Consider the following 10,646-nt stretch of genomic DNA (forward strand, 5'->3'; position numbering starts at 1 on the left):
AGTATAATCTGCAGATGTAGTATCCTTTCCAGTCCTGCATCCAAAGTTGCTTTTGAAGATGCACAGGGGCCATGATGGAGACCTGAAGAACCCCATACATGACCAGTTGCAACTCTGATGTGACTCTATTCACTACAATCCTTTACATCTGACACATCAGCCAGTTGCTCACCGGTCGCATGATGCCCAAGTATCCATTACTGAACATCCTGCCCTATGTGTAAGTGTCACACCTTGCCAGAGGCTGGGCAAAGTCACCTGGGAGCTGGGAGTGGGCTGGATGTGAAGTGGTTATCTTTCCCTAAAAAGAAACATATTTGGGATGTTGTCAAGCTCCTCCCTAAAGCAGCAGCTAGTCTCAATTTGATGGAGCTCAGGAAAAAGAAGAAATTAATCCTGCTGCTAAATACAATAAATGTATGCTTTCTTGCTTAAAATTTATAGTAAAAATTATTATAAAAGCCTGAGATAGTATTTTCTTTGTAGTTCTATAGCTCTTTCTTCCAGCTGAAAATCTATAGTAATATCCTAGTGGTGACCTAGGAGTGAATTGTAAATTCGATTATGTTTAGATTGGTTTTTAGTGCCCTTGTTTCTTCCTGCTGGTTGCATTCTGTGGAGAAAGAATCACTCAGAATGGTTGTGTATGCTCTCTGCACCACCAACAAACAATGAAGATTTCTTGCTCTTGATCCTCTAACCTTAATACTAGCCTTTCATTACAGGCTTCTGATTCCAGTTTGTCTAGCAAAGTTCCTGATAAAGGGAATTTTTTATCCCTGATACTTTTCACCATGATAAATTGTCAGATGAAGTTATTTCCTGGTAAACAGAAGGCAGCCAGGTCCTCTCTGACTGCCCCCACTTCTCCATCACCTCTGGTCTCAGAGTGGTGGTGTGCTGTGCAAGTGCTTGCAGTAAGATTTGCTTTGCTCTCTCTTGCTGCTGGGGATTATTCCCACAATTTCTGTTTTGCAGTTGAGCATTACAGCACAGAATGGAGACATCACCTGCCACTCACTAATAAGGGGATGATTCTGCCATATACTGAATCCAGAGGATTCAGCATACTGAATCAGAGGATTTTCAGCATGCTGAAATAAGTGGGATTTTTACTGTTGGCTTCAGTAGAGTCTGGATTGCACTTCACAAGGACTTTGGGTTTGCTCTTGTGCTCTGTCACAGGGGTCCCCAACCCTTAGATCAGGGACTGAAGTTCTTTAATATTTCCTGCAGTATCTGTCTTTTTCTTAGAAGTGATGACTTATATTAGGTAATGATAGCTTTCTTGTTCACTGTGGGCCATCTCTCCTTTGCCACTGTAAGTTCCAAGTAACATACCTGGCTTGATGGACCATTTCCTGGGGCCATAACTTATAATTGGAGAAGATACAGCAAACCTGAAGTGTACCTGTCAGGGTAACCTAGGTCACAGAGACCTTACCAATTCTCAAAGGACATCTTTCTTGGTAATGCAGCTTCTCAACTGCACAGAAAAAACCCATCTATTTGGTCTTAACATTAGAGAGGAAGCATCATTCAAAATAAATATAATGAGCCTTTCCACACAAATTTCCATACAAATTCCATACCTAATTTTTCACTAGCACAAGAGTGTGTGTAATGTATGTAGAATACATTTATCAGGGACTGAGACAGCTGAGGCATGATTCAATGGCTGGACAATTAGCCCTGCTGTTTGTCTCACCCCAGCTTCTGTATAAATACTTATTGTAATGTAGAATGCAAAATTTGAGAAAACATAGAAGAGAACTGAATAGTGTCTGTTATAATATTTATCCTTATGCAACCTCAGAAGGGCTAATCCAGAGTTTTCTTCAAAGGTTTGAAGGTAAATCAAATATATAGGTTTAAATATCAACTGCCAAACTTTTGCTAATGACCCACGGCTTAGTTATAGCAATTATTGTTCCTTGCTGCAAATATGAAAACATCTGGTATTAAATGTTTGTATCCTGGTATCTTTATATTTCAGATGCTGTGAGAGTGGTAATTGTCTCTTGATTTAAGATTTTGGTGCAAAATAAAACAATTAAATTCAAAATTGCTAGACATTGTAAACACAGTAGAAAATAGGCATCAGTGGTTTTGCTAGTAACCATTTCCCAGTGAACAGAGACTATCTCAGCCAGTGTTTTTCCAGTAAGTTCTGGCAGAGGCCATTGCTGTCCAGTGCACTCTCAGGTTCGCGCTCTCAGGTTTACACTCCAGAAAGGGCAGGGATGCATCTCCAGCAGCAGTATAAATTGTGGCATTCATGATAGCTCCAGCTCAACATTCTCAGTTGTGTATTCAGAGGGAGCGAAAGTCCATTGCATTTCTCCTCACCCAGATGTCCTTGAGCAGTAAGCTTTGACTATTTTTTTCAGAAAAGGGAAGCTTCAACTGTATCTGTAACAGAAACAATTCTGTTTCACTGATGAAGGGTTGTGGAATAAAGATGCCACAAATAACATGTTTTTAAAACCAAAACTTGACTGAATTATTGAAACTTTTGCTCACAGATGTCAATTTTACTACAAGGGGCGGGGGGGGGAGTTTGAGCAGCTCCCTAGGATGTGTGTTCATATGTGGGTTGCCATGAAGATTTCCAATGCAGTTAGATCTCAACAAGCTGATTTTCATTCCTTGATTATCACAAATGAGATGGCCCTAAAAGGTGTATGGCTGCACCCAAGTTAATCATCTTTGGCTCTCCTTTTAGTCACTTGAGGAGAGAAACAGACCCTTAGAAGACAGAATTTCTGTCTTAGACATCGCAAGCTGGGTGAGTCATGTTCTAATGGTGCCTGTCTTCCTGTGCTGACTTTGAAGGAAGGTAGGGGGTGACTAGGACAAATACAAATATTTATGCTATAGATTTCCAACACTGGATAAAACTTTCCTACTCCTGTTTCTGATAGAGTATATGCTTAAGATATTTAATTTATACCTTACTTCCAGCACCACATTATTTGTCTTCCAGATCAGCACTATTTTTATTATCACTTTTCAGAAATAACTGGATCCATCCACAAAAGACCAAAGCTGTTGTGGGGTTCAGCAATGTGATAACTTAAGGCTGGCTCCTGAAAGGGTGCTGAGCACCAAACAAAGTGCCTGTGCATCCTTCCCATCATGTGTTCTGTTGGCCAGAAACCAGCCAGAGTTATTTGCACATGGGTGGAAGAGATGAAGGTGTCTGTATGAGACGCAGCCAGCCATGAGCAGAACAGGGATGGCAGATGGGTGGTGGTTGTGCATCCTGCCCAGCTCATCACCCAGAGAGCCCTGGGTTGTTCCTGGACCTGCAATAACCAAACCCAGAGCAGACAGAAATTGATATTAAACTTTGTTCATTTTTTAATTAAGCCTTGTTGCTAAAAATTCCCATTTTATCTTTGGAAGATATTACTTCCATAATTTGTAGGGTAGCAGAGTCTTTCATCCAGCATCATCCTTATCTGGGGAAATAATTTACCCAGAGCACATATGGTATCTCCAGCATTAGGGCATGAGGGGTGCAGGCACACTTATGGCCCACACCAGCTTCTCATGGGAATTCCCCATCTATCCATGGCCCAGGAAACTGTTGTCGTAGACATCTTTTCATGAAAATCCTTTCCTTGGGATTTTTTTCCTCCTGAGAAGCTGTGAGGCTCAGGGAAAAAATGTAAATAATGGTTATCTGCTGCTGTGGAATGCAACAGGTGCATCTGTGATTGGTCTCATGTGCTTGTTTGTAATTAATGGCCAATCACAGCACAGCTGGCTCTCTCTCTGCCCAAGCCACAAACCTTTGTTATTCATTCCTTTCTATTCTTAGCTTAGTTAGCCTTCTGAGATGAAACCTTTTATTCTATTCTTTTAGTATAGTTTTAATGTAATATATATCATAAAATAATAAATCAAGCCTTCTGAAATATGGAGTCAAATCCTCGTCTCTTCCTTCAACATAAGACCCCTGTGACCACCATCACAAACTGTTTCAGCCTCTCAAGGCCACCAGGTCCTGCTCCTCCTGGTCATTGACCTTGCTGGTTGGGATCCCTGCCCATGGACCAATAAACCAGGCTGGCCTTGGCTTGTCCCCATCCTCAGGAAGGTGCTTAGGGCTGGGGCTGCCTGGCTGTCAGGGTGTGGGGTGGGGAGTGGATCTGTTGGAATGAACCCAGAGGAGGCCACAAAGATGATCAAGTCCTGGAACATCTCTCCTGTGAGGAAAGACTGACAGAGTTGGGGCTGTTCAGCCTGGAGAAGACCCCTGAGAGACTTTATAATGCCTTCTAGTATCTAAATGGGGCCCACAGGAGAGCGGGAGAGGGCCTTTTTACAAGAGCATGTAGTGGTAGGACAAGGGGAAATGACTTCAAGCTGAAAGAGGGCAGATTTAGATTGGATGTTAGGAAGATATTCTTTACTGTGAATATGGTGGGGCACTGGAACAGGTTGTCCAGAGAAATTGTGGATACCTCAGGCTGGATAGGACTTTGAACAGCCTGGTCTAGTGAAAGATATCCTTGCCCATGTAAGGGAGACTAGATTAAAAGATCCTTAAAGGGCCTTCCAACCACAAGCATTTTATGATTTTATGATTGCTTTGAGGTACCAGGTATTGCTTGCTGCCCTTGGGGTCCCTAGGGAGACATGGCCCCTATGGCATGCAGCAAGATGAAGAAGTGCACATTTATCTGTAAATCAAAAACATGTCACCAAGAGCAAACTTACAATGATATTTTCTTTACTGGGCATATAACCTGGTTACCAGGGACTTTCTTCTTCTCATGTTCTCTACTGCTGAGACCTTGCTAAATAATAGAATCAGTCTTCCTCTTTTATTAGATTCTTCTGTGAGTATAGTGTAATTGTGCAGCTGATAGAAGAGCCTTAGCTTTTATATGAATCCTCACTTTTCAGAGAAATCAGCTACAAAAAATCATCACACGAGTGATTGTGGGTAACTGGGCACCAAGTGTGAATTTCAGCCCATGTGTTAAAGTCAATGTGACCCATGTGTTAAAACCCACTCAGGGAGAAAATAAAGCTGATTATCTGCAGTTTCCTCACTTCACTGGCTGTTTATGTGTATCTCAGGAAAGCTTTCTGACACAGCACTGTAAAGCAACCAGTCTGTAGCTTCATGTTACCAGTCCCGAGAGAGAGCTGCAATAAACAGAAAAGAGATCCGTTCCTGGAAATCAGCTCAGCTAGAGGCAATTGAAACTTATAGCAGAATCAACCATGACTAGTTAAAAGCACTTAATTTTTTGTTTTTCTCAGTTTCCACAATTGCTGTTTATGAGGTATATCTAATCAGGAAGATCCAGGTTATATTAAAGATGTGGCATATGTGTCACTGTCAAAGCCCCTTTCCAGAAATGAGTCACTGAACACACCACCAGCCACTCTGGGGGGTGAAGGACTGACGAAGGCCCTGACCTCATTGAAGCCCATCAATGCTTCCCCCAGCACAGCTTGATAAGATTACAGAAAGGTGGTGGTCTTGGTTTACCAGGAAAAATATCTATTAGAAAAACACATCTTGTCCAAGGACTACAGGGACAAAGAACCATGACCCACACCAGCCAGGCTGCTGGATTCAACAGGTATTCTTCAGATTTTAGAAGGTAAAAGTAAGCTGGCCCTCTATCAGGTTTGGGGAGTACAGAGCTCTAGAGACACTTGTGTCCTTGTCAGAGCTGTAGAATAGAAGATAATGAATCCAGGTGCCCAATACTTGATTGAAAATGTCTCAATGACCCACAACCTCTCTTTCTCCATCTTGGTCCCTGTAATTGTGACATTGACATGAATTGGCTATTGAAAAGAGAAAGTCTTAGTGAAGATTGGATGGAGACCTGCTACCACTGGGAAATGGATTCTGTATAACTATCAAATGCCTTGATTTAGGTCCACATTTTCAATGCTAAATTTGATGGCCAGTCCTTGGATTAACAAAGTTCTATGATTTCTGGTTACAAAGCTTTGTACTGCATGTAATGACCTGCTGATTTCATTTGCAAAGGTTTGAAAGGTAGAAATGAGCCTGACAAATAAGTACCTCTCATGAAATCAATTTGGGAGCTAAAAATGTATTTAGCAAATAAATAGCACTTCAGAGTTGGACTTCAACAATGGCCTAATTTCCTGGAAGTATTTCAGAACAGTTACTTTATAAAGCAGTAGCATTTAAGATTTTATTGCTTGTTTAAGTTCAGGATACTTTTACAGAGAAGTGGTTTTTGTTCTGTGTTCCCAGAAGCAGCAGAGAAGGGTCACCATAACATTGCAGCCATTTCTCTCTTCTGTCAAGCAGCCTGGTAGTATCTGTGCTGCTAAAATGAAAAAGGACCAGGCCATGGGGTCCAGAAAGTGGCACATGATTATCCTTCCTGTTGAATTATTTAACGTGATTTTGGTCTGTACTAGCTGGTTCTCTCCCAAAAGAGCATTTGAAGCCAACTAAACCACTCACACGGGCCAGGGACTGTTTCCAGCTATACAAAAGTTTTTGTTGGGTTTTCTGGCTGGATGTGAACAGACTACATCCCTTTGCCTCTGGGACTGCAAAATGAGGCCTGTCCAGTTTTATTTACTGTTACAATCACTGGTTATTTTCTCTTTCCCAGGAATTCCTGGACTTGATTTACTTTATCCAAATGCCCATATCTGTTATGAAATTCCCTAGCATGCATTAAGGATGGACAACAGTCCATTAGGGACAAACAACAGTCCAAAGGGTCAGAGTTCAGGGCCAGAGAAATGTTCCAGGTTTGGAGTATAAATGAAACATGACATAGTGTTTCAGTCATCTGAGATGTCTAAAAGGGGCTGAGAAATTTTAAGAAACGACAATGTCTTCTCACTATTGACCAAATCCTCAAGCAATATTCCCTATGTGTCTTCAAGCTCTTTTAAGTAAAACCTGCATGGTACAATACCTGATGGTATTAGATTATAATCACCTCATATCCTTGGTTTTGTTTGCTAGGGAATAATTTCTTAATAAATACATGTGAAATCCTGGGTTATTGGATTAGCATCTGTGAACACATGGTTGTTTTGTCTGTGAAATTCCTCTGAGAGTTACTGTGTCAACATTTGTTGTGCAATGCTTTTATTTGCTGTGTAACAGGGTGAGACCAGCAGTGAGTTTTCCCGTAAATGTAAATTTTTTCTTGGCTGACACAGCTTGCAGGGCCCTGCTAAGAACATCTGGGTAGTGGCTGCATTCCTTACTGGTTTGATGGGTGTGCCTGGGGGTGTGTGTAGGTATGTGTGTGCCCACAGGTGCAAAACTGCACATTTACTGGAGGGACTGGAAACACTTTAGCACTGGCCAACACCAGTACATGTCTTAGTGTCTTGGCTTAGTTTTTAGCCTCATGATATTTGTCCTATCATTCTAAAATCAATGAGACCTGAGAAAAACCTTGAGTGCAGCAGCAAAACAGCACAAGCTGACAGTCTTTGTTAGTCCTTGCAGTTAGTCCTGGCCCCAGCTCTTTATTTGTGCCACCTCTTAACAGCTTTAAAGATGGCTGAAGTCTCAAAGCACTGCCCAGTGTTCATGTTAATCCATTCCAACCTCCTCAGTGCTTATTAGCTAGCCAATGTATTTCCCCCATGCAGCTACATGGTCTCCAGACCAGGCTCTCTTGTCTAGACAGTGTAAAGAGCAGGAATAGTTGGTATACATAGCCTAAAACAGTCTTTGGGATTCCCATGGATCCAGTTGTCTCAGAATGAGACTTTATTGGTGATTTTCCATAAAATCTGGTAGAAGAAACAATGTAGTGAGAGAAAAAGAATAAAAGCCCAATTACTCTGTAGGTAATGTTCCCAAATTTTCCATCTGAGAGACACAGTACCTCTTCCTCTTGCTACAACCAGTGTTCAAAGGACCAGGAGAAGTTTGACTGCATCTTGGTGGGAGTTTGGCATACTGAGAAAGATGATATCCAGTATGTGTGTTCTGGGAACAATGGTATATAGTGAAATGAAGATGACAATCCTGTTTTCAGGTCTGTATCAACATGTATGTGTCCTGGGAGGTGATGTAAATAAATTCAGTCTCACTCAAGAAATGCCAGCTTTGGCATCTTTTTCTATTTGGAGAGGATTTACAGCAGCCTGTGCTTCTATATGTGCCTGGACTAACTGCACAAGTAGAATGCTATAACCAGCTTTATGTACGTCCCAGTACTTACACAGCTCTCCTCATCATAAGATTTGATAACCAGAGTAATAGTTCCCAAAATAAAAGAACATTGCTTGTGTTGGTTAGCTGTCTGTGGGAATCAGTAATGCCTGTAGTATGAGCAAGTTCAGCTATCAACAAAAATAGCTTAATTATTCAGAAAGTGAATAACACAATCACTTTAAAAGTCTCAGTGTAATTGATGTCAATAGTAAATTATAAAACTATGGCTTTGCTTTACCAGAAGCTACTGATCAAGTCTTGTTAAACAATCACTGACCAAAAGCACTGCTGGCAGCTGTTTGTCACTGCTTATCTCTTGCTAAAGTTTACTTTGCATATTCACACAATACAGTTCTTTGAGGCTGCATAATAAAAGTCCATTTAGTGAAGTGCAAAAGTGAGTTGATAGTTTTCTCTTGCATGCTGTGGCATAGAACTCTGCTCATGGGCCCCTGACCACAAGAAGTGAAAAGAGCCACCTAAGGAACGCATGCAGGAGAGGTCCCCGACACTGAGCTCTGAGCAATCAGCATGTCTCCTGAGTCAAGCCAGAAGATCCAGTGTGCCAACAGCATCCTTCTGCTGGTCAAAAAACAACTCCTTTGTATTTGCAGTAGAGAGAGAAAGAAATCAATAGCAATTTATGTTCCTGTGGCCCCTGTCAAACACAGTAATGTCTCTGCTGTTACTTACAGTGGCAGCTCATCACAGTGAGCAATGCAGCAGAGCCAGAGTGTGGTGGAAAAGGAGGTGATCTGTAATAGCGTTATGAACATGGTGATGCAATGGCTTTAGGTGGTAGCAAGACCAGGGCAGGAGGTTATTGAATAGGATTCTATTTGGGCTGGAGAGAGAATGAATGAAGAAGTGATACAACAGCTCTCAGACTGAAAGCAATTGGCAAAATTGTCAGGTGTAAAGAAATTGCGATGGTGTTTTGTCAGGTTATGACTGGCAAGCGAGGGGAAACAACAAGTTAAGCCCTGCAAGAAGAGATGGAAGGGTGGAAGTGCACTGGTAAAAGCTGTCTAAAGAAGATATTAAGAGAACAGGGAGAAAAGGGACCTCTCAATGGTGGGGAAAAATATATCTTGTAAATGTTATTTTTGGCAGCTTTTTCATGTTTCCAAGTTATGTTCTACCTCAAAACATTTTTCTTTCAGCTAATGGTGTTTTGCTTTTGGCAGGGCACTAAACTGCTTATCTGTTTTCACCTGAGAGGATCTTGTCCAGGGCTGCACATCAGAGAGTGCTTTGGGAATCACTTTGGGATCCTGCTTCATGCATCTCTCATTCTGTAAGGTAAAGGATGCCTATGGGTCTCAGGGGATGAACCCAAGGAGCCACGAGATGCACACTGAAGAAATATAGTCTCCAGTGGAAAAGAGATTTGCAAAGGATACCTCACTCTACTGGTGCTACTGTTACTACATTAACAACAGCAGGTTGGTACACACAAAGTGCTATCCTTTAGTCAGTCTCCAGATATACACTGGTCCCAAATCTTGTCTGTGCAGGTGAACTCCCATCTGGCAGGAATTTGGGAAGATTCTCCCATGTCACTGTACAGGCAGACAAATTTCCTATAACTCTGCAGATGTTTATTTTCTGCTCCCAGGTTAGGAAAAAAATATATCAGAAGAGTTTTATTCCTTCTTAGGTTTCTATTATCTTTTTGGCTGTTCTGCCTGGAAATATTCCACATCTTATGCTTAACCTTCAGACACTACTGCTGTGTGATAGTCCTGATGTATCCTTCCCACCTTCACTTCTAGAGCATCTTCTTTTTCCAGCTTGTCATTTTTCACAAAGGGAGCCTGTCACATTGTTATTTGAGCAGAAGTCTAGTTTTGTGGTCCCTTCAATAGTATATGAATCTGTAGTTCATCTTTTAAAAACAGGTAAAGCATGATTAGATCTGAAAGGTATGGATTCTTCATTATCTTTCATGAAAATAGGCAGGAGGGGAGAGGAAGATCTCTCCTATGTCTGCCCAAAGGGGACAGATACAATGCAGGCTTATTTCCTATTACTCTGATTATCTGCACCAAAAATAAATTCCTATAAAACCAAGGTTTAATAGTGCTGCTGTTTAGCGGATCACCTATTTGCGAGAAAGAAACAAAGGCTGAATTTCATCCCACATTCTGATAATGTTTACCAAATAGTGTTAATTAGGAGGAATTTTTTCAGCATTCCTGTTTTATAGAGATTCCCTCCATTCTGTTCTTGTACCTACTGCTCTGTAACAGGCATGTCTTTTTACTGAGCAGTTTGTGATATCTTCAAAATCACTGGTCTCAGATGATCTTAGCAGTGTGGATAACAAGCTTACCCTACCTACCTAGATCCATCTAGCTCACCTTGATCCGAGTTAAATTTAATCTGTCACAGCTGTTCAAAGCTCAGGTCATCTAACATCAAACTCCTCCCAAGTATCCAG

The sequence above is a fragment of the Agelaius tricolor genome, unplaced genomic scaffold (assembly GCF_023055355.1).
Source record: "Agelaius tricolor isolate 1412-34295 unplaced genomic scaffold, bAgeTri1.0.p SCAF_4, whole genome shotgun sequence".
NCBI lineage: Eukaryota > Metazoa > Chordata > Aves > Passeriformes > Icteridae > Agelaius > Agelaius tricolor.